We start from the raw sequence: 14,907 nt of genomic DNA on the forward strand, positions 1-14,907 counted from the left end.
ATGCTCTTCCTTGCCCTGTCTGCTGCAGCCACTCTAGCCTCACAGGTCCTCAAACACGCTAGAGCATCCCTGCTTCCAGACCACCTGCTGTCCTTTGAGCCCAGAGCAGCCCGCAGACACTTGCCTTGCTTGTGGCCCTACTTCACACATATCTCTAGCTGAAGGCCAAGGCAGCCTCCCCCGAGTACCCCAGTGAAATTGCGCTGCCCCTCACCCTCCCTCTACACCTCTCCTACCTCACCCTATCCCCTCGATCGCACATCTCATTTTTTATGTCTGTATCGTGCTTCCGTTTTCTTCATATTTGGGACTGTATTTATCTGCTGACATGCTTATAATCTGCCTCACCTCATTAAAATCTGAGCTTCATGGCTCTGTTTTTTTTTTTTTATACTTGGGAAAGAATGACAGGACCTGGTACGTGGCAGGTGCTCCGTATATACTTGTCAAATAAACTGATTATTCAGTCCTTCAAGATAATCCCTGAAATGTGCACTACGACATGTAGGTATCAGTAACGAAGTATGTGTAGTGCACATCTACAATTCCTTACCTTTGATTCTGAACTGGAAAAAGCTCTATTAATGCAAAGTTTGATTTTTTAAAAATAATTCATCTACTTTGTTTATGGAGCACTACTTTTTTTTTAATATTTTATTTACTTATTTGAGAGAAAGAGAAAATGAACAGGGGGAGGAGCATGGGGAGAGGGAGAAGCAGGCTCCCCACTGAGCAGGGAGCCCCATGTGGGACTCAATCCCAGGATCCTGAGATTCTGACCTGAGCCGAAGGCAGATGCTTAAGCGACTGAGCCATCCAGGTGCTCCATGGAGCAGTATTTTTACTTGAAAGAACCAATTACAGAACACTACACTTACTTAGACTTGGGTATTTGGCAAACATTTTCTTGAAAATGGAAAGAAGTAGACCAATTGCTTCAAAGAAAACAACTGACAGTGTTTATTGCTCATGATAAAATTAAAGCTTTTAAGTGAAAATTAAAATTTTGGAGAACATGTATTCGCATATATTACCTTATCAGCTTTCCAATACTTGGGAATTTTTCTGATGATCTCAGTGGTGATATTAATGAGTAGAATTTTTAAATTCTGTTTAAGAAATGTGTTAATATTTGGAAGGTCAACATAACTCAGTAATGCCAGATGACCTATGCATCGTGTTGCAAAATGTATGGGTAAAACTCTGTTTAAAGTGCAAGGCAGACCAATGGATTTTAATGAATTAGACTACAAAAATTTCATTGATAACATTTCAGATTCCACATTTTTACTAACCTCATAAAACTACTATATATCAAGTTGTGGTGCAGTAGCAAAGAAAAATATTCACACTTATCTGAACATGTTATTAAAACACTTTCCTTTCCCAACTACACATCTGTGTGAGGCCAATTTTTTTTTCACACATTTCAATCAAAACAGCATTATCACAGTGGATTGATGCAGAAGCAGATATAGGAATCCTACTCGTTTTTATGAAGCCAGACATTAAAGAGATTTTCAAAAATGTAAAATATTGGAGCCCTTAGGCGGCTCAGTCAGTTAAGTGTCTGACTCTTGATTTTGTCTCAGATCATGATCTCACGGTCGTGAGATCAAGCCCAGCATTGGGCTCAGGGCTCACCAGGAAGTCTGCTCAGGATTCTCTCTTTACCTCTCTCTATACCTCCCCCCAGCTCCCCCCCGCCCCATAGATAAATAAATAAATCTTTTTAAAAATATAAAATAATACCACTCCTCTCATTATTTTTTGTTGTTGTTATTTTGGAAAACATAGTTCTTCTTTCTTTTTTTTATTTTTTTAGAGATTAATTTATTTGACAGAAAGAGAGAGAGCACAAGTAGTGGGAGCAGCTGGCAGAAGGAGAGGGAGAAGCAGGCTCCCCGCTGAGCAAGAAGCCCGACATGGGGCTCGATCCCAGGACCCTGGGATCACGACCTGAGCAGAAGGCAGATGCTTGAGCCACCCAGGCACCCCCCTCCTTTTTTTTTTTTTTTAAAGATTTTATGTAAGGGGACTCTCTCTTTCTCTCTAAAATAAATAAATAATTTTTTAAAGGAATTTAATAAAGAGGATGTAGATTTCACAAAATGTTGCAGTGAGTATGTAAAGAAAAGGCTCCAGGCTGCATTTCCAGGAATGCCTACCAAAGCCACACCACAGAACTAAACAGCCAAGGGAATGATGTGTCAACTACAAGAAGAGGCTACAGAATCAGGAAACTATGAGCATAGCTGTTGCTCAGAACCACACCCCTTTGCCCTTGCAGCAAGCTGCTAAAGCAGGAATCGATCTATTAGAAGGAGGCACATTCCTGCTGCTTCCGGAAGTTCTGCCTCCACCAGGATCCAAGCCTGCAGAGGAATGTCTATGCACTTCTCTCTCTCTCTCTCAATAACTCAATTCAAAATACAAGTCTTTTCTAAGTACCTCCTAGAATTAGGTAGAATTAGACTCACATTTCCAAACTCTGATTATATGGGAGTCTAGAAGGAAGGTGGTATGGCCATTCAGTGAGGCATCCCTTCCCCTGTGTTGACCACAATTCCTGTCACGCACCGTAACAGCAACAACCATAACAAAAAGGCATTAAGAAAATATAGGCAAAGATTTTAGAAGCAAAATACAAATCCCAGAAGCCATTGCTCAAAAGATTGATAGTTTTAGGGGTTTTTTTTTTTTCATTTTTTAAAAAGATTTTATTTATTTATTTGACAGAGATAGAGAGAGACAGCAAGAGAGGGAACACAAGCAGGGGGAATGGGAGAGGGTTAAGCAGGCTTCCTGCCTGTCAGGGAGTCCAATGTGGAGCTCAATCCCAGGACCCTGAGATCATGACCTGAGCCGAAGGCAGATGCTTAACAACTGAGCCACCCAGGAGCCCCAAGACTGCTAGCTTTAACTACCTGAAAATTTAAAGCTGTTAAATGACCAAAGACATAGAAACAAAATTAAAAAGACTTGTAACTGGGAGAAAATATTTGCGACATTTATAGCAAACAAAGGATTATCTAGAATTTATTAAGCCTCTTTCAAATCAGTAAGAAAAAAAAAAAACAACCCAACCCAGTAAAATCAGAGAAAGTGAAATGAGTAAGTAACTCACAAAATAACTATTATATGGCAACGGTTACTCAACCTCCTTAACATTAGAGGAATGCAAATGAAAGCAACAATGAGGTTTTTTTTTTTTTAATCTAGAAAATTGGCAAAAAAAAAATTATAAAGATTTTTAATGTCCAGAATTGACAAGGGAGTATTCTCACACACTGTAACTGGGACAATTCATAGGTAGGGTTTCTGTGGAAGGGCATCGAGGACCATTCACCAAAATTTTAAATATTCTCAATATCTTTTGATATTCATACAGGCAGTCCACTTTTCACTTTCCAGTCTGCAGGGATCCTCATACATGTGCATAGACAAATGCAATGATTTTTTCATTATTGCAGTTCATCATGATAAAGTCAGAGATAATGTAAATCTCTACCAATGGATTCTTTTTTTTTTAAGATTTTATTTATTTGGCAGACAGATCACAAGTAGGCAGAGAGGCAGGCAGAGAGAGAGGGGGGGAAGCAGACTCCCTGCTGAGCAGGGAGCCTGATACGGGGCTCAATCCCAGGACCCCGAGATCATGACCTGAGCCAAAGGCAGAGGCTTAACCCACTGAGCCACCCAGGCACCCCAATAGAGAGATTCTTAAATAAAATGTTGCAAGTCCATACAACGGAGGCCACAGCAGCCATTAAAAAGAACTAGGCAAAGCTATGTGTGCAAACTGCAGAGTTTTCAAGACACGGTTGTGGACTAGATAAAATGAGCTGCAGAAGGATACATGGAGACACAGGGCATTTGGGGAAGAATGGCTCCCCATAGTACCCGTCATGTCTGCATAGACAAACGCATACTGGCGACTTCAGAGGAGTCTAGAGTGACAACAAGCACACTTACCAAAGGTTACTTCTGGGAGGAAGAGTGTATGAGGTGAGAAGAAGTTTGTGAAAAGGGCTTTTTTTTTTCTGTATATCTTCCTTATTGTAAATTTTTACCAAAATAATACTTGGATATTAGTTGTGCCATTAAAATGGAAAAGCTTACTTTGCTGTCCTTATAATATTTGGCAATAGAAACATATTTCCACATTTCAGGGCATAATTTGGGGCTGTTCAACACAGCCATTGCCATGGTGGGCATTTTCAAGGGTTAGTCCTGTTCCTTGAAATCAGATTGTGTTTATACTTTGGATAATGGCTCTATTTTCCATAATTAATTTCATGTAATTTTCACCACCTTACTTACTTATGAGATACATATTTCTTGATTTTTATAATTGGAAAATACCTCGTATTTTCTTTTCTATTTATAGGACTAATTACTGAGCCTTCAGTAGCAGACCCAGCATTACCTACTGCCACCTTCCTAACTTCTCCCCAATAATTATATCCCCACTTTTCCACCTGCATACAAGCATGAATCTGTGATCAATTACAGAAACCACTCAGGAAAAGGAATATATGATAGAAGACTCTAAAAACCTTGTCTTTCCTGAAATCATGCAGTGGTATTGATTTAGAGCAGTTGAATCATTACTATCTCTTCTGTAAATACATCAGTCAGACAGAAATAGCTTATGAGAGCTGAACTTCCTCCTGCTCAAAAGTGCTTTGAGCGTAGGGTAACCAAGAATCATGGAAGGCTTGAAATAATTTAGTGATAAATTTCCCATCTGTGAAAGTTATTAAATATTTGAAGAATTCTAAAACACCACTGAACACCTCATCTAAGAAAAAAAAAACCATACCTCTATCATTGTCAAAGGCACATTAGCCATTCCCCATTTATTAAGTGCCTCCCATGTGCCAAGTTCTATGCCTGTCACTGGAAGTGTAAAGATAAATGAGCCATGATCCTCACACAAAGAATCTATCAAACCTGTGGAAGAAATGAAACCCACTCATCCATCCTCTCTTCCTTCCATCCAACCATCCATCCATCCTTCCATCCTTCCTTCCATCCAACCGTCCATCCATCCACCCTTCCATCCATCCATCCATCCATCCATCCATCCTTCCATTCTTCCATCCATCCAACCGTCCATCCATCCACCCTTCCATCCATCCATCCATCCATCCATCCTTCCATTCTTCCATCCATCCTTCCATCCATCCATCCTTCCTTCCATCCATCCATCCATCCATCCTTTCTTCCTTCCTTCCATCCACCCATCCAAACTTCCATCCATCCATCCATCCATCCATCCATCCTTCCTTCCATCCACCCATCCAAACTTCCATCCTTCCATCCATCCATCCTTCCTTCCATCCATCCATCCTTCCATTCATCCATCCATCCATCCATCCATCCTTCCATCCTTCCACCCATCCTTCCATCCATCCATCCATCCATCCATTTGTTGACATGTATTATTGGGTGCTAATAAAGGCCATCCTGCCAAGCACTAGGGATACAATGGCAACCGACACTCACCTAGGAACATAGATAATGTAACAAAGCTCTGTGACAGTTTAGCAAAAGTATTCTGCCTCTGATATGAAACAAAGCTTCAAACAAGGGATATTTGTGCTGAGTCATGTGTAGGCTTTTAATATGTAAGGACATGGGTGGAGGGAACATCAGGTGGAAGGAAGAGTAGGAGCAAAGGGAAGAGAAACTCGGTAGGAGAGCACATTCTGGCATGGCGCTTCACTGAACCTCAGTACACAATGAACACGACAAGGTATTTGATGCCATACAAACAACCCCCAAACCTCTCAGTCAAGTTTAGTATTCACATGGAGATCCATGAACCTATGATTCTAGGAGTTCTGTTTTCCGTACAAATTCTGTGTGTGTTTATGTGTGTGTGTGTGTGAGAGAGAGAGAGACAGAGAGAGAAGTCACATCACAGAGGAGGCTGTAGGGAGTAAGGACCAACACTGCAAAGGCATACAACACTTCTGTCCACATCCTTTTGGCCAGAATTAAGTCACAGGAACATGGTCCTGCTTAATAGAAAATGAGGCTGGGCTGTGCAGTACCCCCCATTTGCCGAGCAGATAAATGGAGTTGGTTTGTTGATCACTAAGCATTATCTCTGCTAGACTCAAGATTGTCTATAATGGCTAATTCACATAAGGGGACCACTGGCTAGCATTTAAGTGTTTAGGATTAAAGAACCGCTACACTCAACAGAATCACCATCGTGCATATTGCAAGCAAATGTTGAATAACTCTTCTGCAAGATGGAGTGCTAGATTCAGAAGTGCAAGAAATAATATAATCTACTGAAGGGGTTGACCGTTGAGGCCGGGATCAGGACTAACATGATGTAAGGTATGGTAAGTGCCAAAATACAGAGCAACACTTCATAGGATTTCAGTTTATGCATCATGTCCTATTACTATAAAAAACCGGAGACTGTGTTCACTGGGTTTCCATATTTAATTATAGGGTAGGCTTATCGTACTCCCCGAACACAGAGACCAATGTATGGCCCATTTAAAACTCAGAGCTGTGAAAAAGAAAATGGAAGATGCTGACCAGAGAGAAGTATTTGTTCTCTGAGGAAGGGTGCAGTTCGCAAAGCTGTCTGGTGATTTGTTTGTTTTAGAAAGAGAGAGAGAGAGCTAGTGCACACTGAACAGGAATGGGAGGGGTAGAAGGTGAGGGGGAGAGAGAGAAAACCAAGCAGGCCCCACCCTCCATGTGGAGGCCCACAGGGGCTGATCCCACAACCCGGAGATCAAGTCACAGTGATTTATCCCATAGACTTCTGAAAGAAGTTACTTGATCGCTTAACAAACTAAAAAAAAGTTTTTGACATGTATTTGGATCATTTCCATTTCTCATGTAGGGATGGTCTATCGTCATCGCTGAGAGCACTGGTGTTAGAGTTAGAACCAAATTGTTTTCAAGGCACAGCCTCATCGCATATCGGCTTTGAGTGAGTTACTCTACCTCCCTTACCTCAGTTTCCTCATTTGTGAACAAACAAAAGAAGAACGGTAACAAGAATGATAATTACGCTGCCTCGGGCTCTCCTGTGGCTTAGAGGAGTTAATGCCTCATTACACTGTGTCCACCACCCGGCCCATGATGCATATTTAAAAAAAGGAGGTATGATGACAATGTTAAAATCAATGTTTTGGGAGATGACTTAACAGAATGAAGATGTTGCACAAAGATACAATTTAAAGCAAAAAAATAGATATAATATCATCCTATTTTTGATTTTAAAAATATCAGATGGACAGAGACAGACAAGAACGAAATGCACCAAAATGTTAATAATGCGTCTTTAGGGATGCCTGGGTGACTCAGTCGGTTAAGCCTCTGCCTTCCGCTGAGGTCATGATCCCAGGCTCCTGGGATTAAGCCCCACAGCCGGTTTCCTGCTTAGCAGGGAACCTGATTCTCCCTTTCCCTCTGCCAGCTGCTCCCCATGCTTGTGCTCACTCTCTCTCTGTCAAATAAATATACAATCTTAAAAAGAAATGATGTCTTTAACTGGTACAGTTACGGATTTTGTTTTGTTTTTCAAATAATTCTAAATTTTCAGATTTTTTAAACATTTGTTTCTTTCACATGCTCTCTATTATCTCAAAAAGCCCTTACATCTTTTAAACTTGGTATGCACACATAATTGCTTTATTAACACGATGGGATTCTTTTATGTTATTTTCTCATAAAGACAGGAAGAATTCCCTGAGGACACTCTTTGCTTTACTCTTATGTTAGCATAATTGGCCAGCAACATTAAAAATTAATCCCCTAAGAAGCAAATAATTTTGTTTTGTTTGCTTTCAGATTTTTATAGCTCCATGGTAAAGAACTAAAATATGATTTCAAGTCTTTGTTTTCCCCTTGTTTCTCTAACATGCACCTGGAGCCTTAATCAATATGTGCTGGAATAATTCCAAATAATTTCTAACCTAAACTCTTAACAGTTGAACATGACCATTGGAGATATAGAGCTCTAGAAAGAACTCCAAGCCATTTCAGGTTTTCTTCAAAGCTGGGGCCTTAATACACCGAGTTTATGTATATACTATAATTTATGAATTTAGGTATAAATTGAATATATACTATTCAGCATATTAGGTATAAATTGAATTTTGGGGGGGAAGAAAGTTCATTTTTATTTCCATGCAAGATGGCCGTCTCTTCCAGATGAACATTTCTTCAGTCAAGTTAACTCTCACGTGAAGAAGATTCTGTTAACACGCATTCAGTTTGGACACAGAAAACTGTGCTTGACATTGCTCTGATATCGTCCTCTTCCGTTTCTGCTAATCTGATTTCTGATCAGAAAGAATTGAGCTCATGAGGGAAGGCTACCGATATTACATTACACTTGCATGTTTGTAGCCAGAGTAGTTAGCGTGGGAAAGCTTTTGCCTCAGGGATGAGAGAGCCACTGGTGGAAATGACGGGCACGTTCTGTCCTGCAGTAGTAGAAAATGCACGGGCAGAGGGCTTTCCTGCCTGTCTGGCCCTTGGCAGGGACTTAACCTCCGGGCCATTTCACCTGCAACCTTCCCCTTAGGAAGACATTTTCCCCTGGCTCATTCTTCTTGTTGGGTGATGGCTATTTAATTTTGCTTTTAGACAACACAACACCACAGAAACCCCCCCCCCCAAACCCAAATATCCAAATTGGGCTTTTTGTGATTGTTTGGCTTGCTCAGTTGGATTTTTTAAATGCTTTTAATCACCTTCTTACTGATTATCTTTATTTGCCTATTTTATTTCCTTCTCTTCTTTCACGTTAAATGAGAAAAAGGAAGTACAAATTCCGGGTCAGCAATAAGAGCACCGTCTTATGCCAAACCAAGGACGTGGTTTCCCCCGACTACCCGGGCACAGGGGCTTTGTGGTCACTAAAGCATATTCCTTGCTCTGGTCTTAGCCTAGTTCATTTTTTTTTTCTTTCTTTCTTTTTTTTTTTTTTTTTAAAGATTCTTATTTATTTATTTGACCGAAAGAGAGAGAGTACAAGCAGGGGGAACAGCAGCGGGAAAGGGAGAAGCAGGCTCCCTACTGAGAAGGGAGCCCGATGCGGGGCTCCATCACGGCACCCCAGGATCATCACCTCAGCAGAAGGCAGAGGCTTAATGACTGAGCCACCCAGGCACCCTCAGCCAAGTTGTTAATAATGGGCTGAAACCAGTCTTTGGGACCCCTTCCCATGTTCTTTTATATCTTGGCTTGACTGCTGTTTCCAGACATAACCAGGGTCATTCCCGTAACACAGAAGATGAAATCATCTGGGGGAGGAAGGAGAAACTAGACTTGCGAAGGCCGGGGTGGGAAAATACCAGCCTCGTTCTTCGTCCAAACACCTGAACAGACTTCGTGTTCTGCCACAGCTCAGCACCCTTTGTCAACAGCCCATCAGAGAATCCCAGCTCTGGAAAGGACTCTGAGGTTCCTCTGCATGGCATCTTCTCTGATGTGCGGATTTCCTCTGCAAACACGAGCAGTAAGTGAGCTGGCCTCCTGTCTGCCTGTCCCATGGCAAAGAAGTGTAACTTTTTTATTCTTTTTAAAGATTTTATTTATTTATTTGTCAGAGGGAGACAGAGCCAGACACAAGCAGGGGAAGCGGCAGAGGGAGAGGGAGAAGCAGGCTCCCCGCTGAGCAACGACCCTGATGCGGGACTCGATCCCAGGACCAGAGACCCTGAGATGGTGACCCGAGCCAAAGGCAGACACCGACTGCCAACTGAGCCACCCAGGCATCCCAAGAAGTGTAACTCTTGAAGGAGCCCTGCTTTCAGGCAGTTCAAAGTTCAGAAATACCTTCCTCTTGTTGAGTCTATATGTTCTTCCCTATAATTCACTTTGGCTGGCCCGAGTCGGCCCTCCGGAGCCTCTCAGAAACTGTCTCTTTCCTCTTCCACACTTCAAGTTCTTCAGAAATTCTTCCCATAAGTTAAAGAGAGGCTACTACCAATTATGAACTCCACTTCCGACACTTTGAAATCCAGCTTGGAAAACAGGAACCTCCTGCTCAAATTTCTCCGACTCGATCTACTTCTCCATTGTTCTTACAACGGACTTGACTGTAAATGAATAAGATAAAGAAGGCACCAAATCCCTTCTCAAATTAAAACCTACTAGATCCAAAGAAAAACGCTTTCCGTTTTGGGGTGCCTGGGTGGTTCAGGCCGTCGAGCATCCAACTCTTGGACTTAGCTCAGGTCCTGATCTCAAGGCTGGTGAGAAGGAGCCCGGCGCTGGGCTCTGTGCTCAGTGGGAGTCTGCTTGGGGTTTTCTCCCTCTACCCCTCCCCTGCTCTCACATGCTTTCTCTCTCTCAAATAAATAAATAAACCTTTTTAAAGATGGGGTTTTTTTAAAGAATGGTGTGGGACCCTCAGCAATCCCGTAACTTAACTCTTACTTTTCAGGTAGTAATCTAAGATCCAGAGCTCTTCGTTCAGATCAGGATTAGAGAAGTCTGGTTTTTTACTAGGATTGTGGTAGCACGGTATTTATTGTCTTGCTTGTTCTTGGAAGATAATAATTTTTTTGACAACTCCAAATAGTTTTGACAACTAGTTTTGACAACAAATAGTTTGACAACTCCAAATAGTTTTCTAATACAGTTTTCTTATTGTATAGTTTTTGAAACTATTTTACAGTAAGTTAACTTCTGATAGCATAGATCAGTACCTAATCTTTTTTTTTTTTTAATTTATTTGACAGACAGAGATCACAAGTAGGCAGAGAGGCAGGCAGAGAGAGAGGAGGAAGCAGGCTCCCTGCAGAGGAGAGAGCCCGATGCAGGGCTCGATCCCAGGACCCTGGGATCATGACCTGAGCCGAAGACAGAGGCTTTAGCCCACTGAGCCACCCAGGTGCCCCCAGTACCTAATCTTAAATGTAAATTTTTTCTAATTTTTTAAAAAAGTTGTACCCCAAAGGTTCCAAAAATATCATCAAAGAAAAATAAAAACAACCACATCAAAAGTCACCTCTCTTTTTCCCCAGACTATCAAATCCCCAGGAACACACACACACACACACACGGCACAGATAGGCACACATACACACAGAGAATCTACTCCATTTTTCCTAAAACTGACTTTCATATGAACTCAAGACTACCATTACTAATAGGTAGATGCAACCAAACTACTTAGCCAGGGAGGCAACGTTTTACTTTACCTGACAAACACAATGTAACACGACAAGGAACTGAGCTACAGTACCAGATGGGGCACGTAGGCTGTGTCTTTGATGTCACCATGAGTAGCTTTTTGGTAAGTGAATGCTGTGGTATTGTGAATTCTGTACTTAAAACACACAGACTTGGGGCGACTGGGTGGCTCAGTGGGTTAAGCCTCAGCCTTTGGCCCGGGTCATGGTCACGGGGTCCTGGGATCGAGCCCCGCATCGGGCTCTCTGCTCAGCAGGAAGCCTGCTTTCCCCTCTCTCTGTCTCTTGTCATCTCTCTCTCTCAAATAAATAAATAAAATTTAAAAAAATAAAAAATAAATAAAACACGCAGACTTACTTGCACTACTGCACTCGGGAATGTAAAGTAATATTAAAGAAAAGGAACAAGACATCTTTCCACATGTTGATACTGCTTCTCACACACTTGACTGGAAACAGCAGGGATACGATATCAATGAAATCCATAAGGACAGAGTTGTGGCTACAAATAGGAATAATTTTTGTTCCCAAACTACATATAATCCCTTTCTCTTTAAAAAAAAAAAAAAAAGTATAAAAGAAGGAGCCCTGCTTTCTCATTTGGTTGAGTGTCTGCATTGGGCTCAGGTGGTAATCCTAGGGTCCTGGGATTGAGTCCTGCTTTGGGCTCCTTGCTCAGTGGGGAGTCTGTTTCTCCCTTCCACTTTGCCCCTGCCTTCCCCTGCTTAAGCTTGTTCTCTCTCAAATAAATACAATCTTATAAAATGTACAGAAGAGTACAAAAATGAAAATTCCATCACCCAGAGGAAATCACTATTAACATTTTGGTATACATGTCCTGTATTTTCCCCATACATATATGTAAATATGCAATGTATACAAAATAGTGATCAAAACACTTTTTTATTCAACATTATATGCTATTTCCAGGTCACTAAATCGCCTTTAAAATCATGGCTCTGTATTTTCTCTACATGCTAGATTTTTTTTTTTAATAGAACACGTTCCCTGTTGTTGAAATTTATTTTTTATAGTCTTTCTTTCCCTACCATGATGGAAAAGGTCATCTTTCCCATTTCCTCTCCACTCCAAGCCAAAAGCAAACAACACATATCCCAAAAAAATCATACCTGAGATTCTGTATCTGAGAGTGCTTCTTGCAAAAGAATTATGCAACAGCACAGTGAAAGAGAGAGAAAGAGAGGGAGAGGGAGAGAGAAACAGACCAGGAGACATGTGTCACTCACTGTTCCAGCTAAAAGCTGACTCCCTAAATTACAAGATCACAAACAGAAGCTTATAAAGGAGAGACAGGGGCGCCTGGGTGGCTCAGTGGGTTAAAGCCTCTGCCTTCAGCTCAGGTCATGATCCCAGGGTCCTGGGATTGGCCCCGCATTGGGCTCTCTGCTCGGCGGGGAGCCTGCTTCCTCCTCTCTCTCTGCCTGCTTCTCTGCCTACTTGTGCTCTCTGTCTGTCAAATAAATAAATAAGTTAAAAAAAAAAAAAAGTAAAATCTTAAAAAAAAAAAAAAAAAGAGCGACAAAGCAGAAATTAGAAGAACGCCGAAGGAATACCCAAATCACTCCAGAGATGCGGAGGAAGTAGAAAAATGACACAAAGGATAGTGGAAGATGACACAGGTGCCCTCCACGCAAAAGGCACAAGGTTGTTTTACATCCTCAGTAAACATTATAAACTAGAAGGAAGAAGGGTGGTGGGCTTGTGCTGGTAAGAGCAGCATATTATGAATGAGAGTAAGCAGAGTAAAGAAAGTTCTTGACAACACTGTTAGAAGCACAAGAATTTACATGTTGTCCTGTCAGCAGAGAAACAGGGTGCATTTGGAGATGGATGACCCTTGGATCTGTGGTAATGGAAACAAAAACAAATAGGTTAAGTGGCGGCATGTTGAGAGCAACATCCAAGGAAGCACCTGCTGGTATTTTAATCCATCGCTGTGTGATACAGAAAGCGTCACACACTCATACATCGGAAAGAGATAGAGCTGTTCCTTCAACAAAAGCTCATTAAACACCTGGATTTTCATGGCTCCGGGCTAGCCTCTGAGGGCACAGGATGAATCCAACTCCCACGTTCCCTTTAGGGAGAGACGGGACACAAGAGTTTTGATGACATTCTGTAACCTTCCTTCCAGGGACTTGATTCAGCTGGGAACTACACATTTTTTTTAAAAGATTTTTTACTTATTACTTGACAGAGAGGGAGAGAGAGAGAACACAAGCAGGGGGAGCGGCAGGCAGAGGGAGACAGAGAAGCAGACTCCCCGCTGAGAAGGGAACCCAACATGGGGCTTGATCCTGGGACGCTGGGACCATGACCTGAGCTGAAGGCAGACACTTCACCAAATGAGCCACCCAGGTGTCCTGGGAACTACACATTTTCTTTGTGATGTCTGTAATTATTTGATTAATTTTTTAACAATTTGATTAACTATTTGATTACTGGCCGTCATCCCACAAGACCGTAAGTTCCATGGGGGTGTATTTTATCCATTTTGCTCACTGTTGTTTTCCTAGCACAGTACCTGGCACATAATAGATGTTCAATGAATACTTGTTGAATATATGAATGAATGAATAAGTACTTTTTATAAAAGTTATGATAAGCATCATATATAGGATATACATAAAGACTGCTGAATGCTCGGGACAGAGATTCATTCCAGATATAAGCTAAAAGGTTTTGAGGAAGAGATGGCCTTGAAAGTCAGGAGACCAGATTCAACAATTACTATACACATCCTGGCGAGAAGTAATAGGACGTCAACATGTAGGGTAGAAACGATAAGACAGAGAAGTGGATACGTGAAAGTATTACAAAGACAACACTGGCAGATGGCGGCTGCCAACGGGATAAGAAGGACAAGGAGAAGCCAAGCATGCAAGGGGTTCCCGGAAGAAAGCAAAGAGTCACTGGCTTAGGTCAACAGGGCCTCAGATCTCAGATGCAAATGTACTGAGGCCCCCCCACAGAGATGTCAAGCAGAATGCCAGCAATGTGGATCCGGAGGTTTATAAGAAGACCAGCTCTGCGGCGGATCTTTTATTCATCCACACAGAAATTCTGCTGGCAGTTATAAAGGTAGATGAAGCTGTCCCGGGAAAGACTACAGAAAGAGAAAAGCAGAAAACCAAGGACACGTGCTTGAGAAGTATTGCAATTTTTGGCAGGGCTATTTTTTACATAGTTTAGGAAGACAGAGGGCCCATAAAACCGTATCAGATCGGATGCTGTCCTATCCTCCACGTTGGGAAATTCACTGTTTACCCCAAGGAGGCCTGAGGGCCCTATTCTCCTTGGGTCTGGAGAATACCAGTTCTTTGGATAAAGGCAGCAGCCCCAGACTCTGTTGGCCCCAGAGTGGCTGGGGAAGTGAACGGTTCAGGACCGAGGTGGAGGGCGTACTGAACCCCGGCCATCCTCGTCCCAAAGGCCAAGGACAGCTTCTGATTATCACTTCCATCCCTAGGATGTGCTGATTTATAGTATCAGTGGCAGTGAGCTTCTTAATCCCCAGGCCAGTCTGACTGGTTTATTATGAGGAATCCTTTGAAACCAATGAGGTCATGAAGCCTTTTCTATCCCTGGTGTCAGACTGTTTTATGTCCAGTCTCCTCCGGGGATCATTCTGGGAGCTCGGCTCAACTTCCTCCTGTGATCTGCACACAGCACACCTCATCTCTGTTTACAATTCTACCTG

General features: G+C 42.1%; 1 pseudogene across 1 annotated transcript in view; it reads left to right on the forward strand.

Annotated features, from left to right (window-relative positions):
- LOC308338223 (large ribosomal subunit protein mL42-like) overlaps window positions 1-14,907 on the forward strand; it is a 135,656-nt pseudogene that overhangs the window by 119,822 nt on the left and 927 nt on the right. The window contains exon 2 of the transcript in view: window positions 14,180-14,358. The product of the transcript in view is annotated as a large ribosomal subunit protein mL42-like (transcript). The remainder of the gene's footprint in view (window positions 1-14,179; window positions 14,359-14,907) is intronic.

Source organism: Martes martes (assembly GCF_963455335.1).
Source record: "Martes martes genome assembly, chromosome: 2".
Lineage (NCBI taxonomy): Eukaryota > Metazoa > Chordata > Mammalia > Carnivora > Mustelidae > Martes > Martes martes.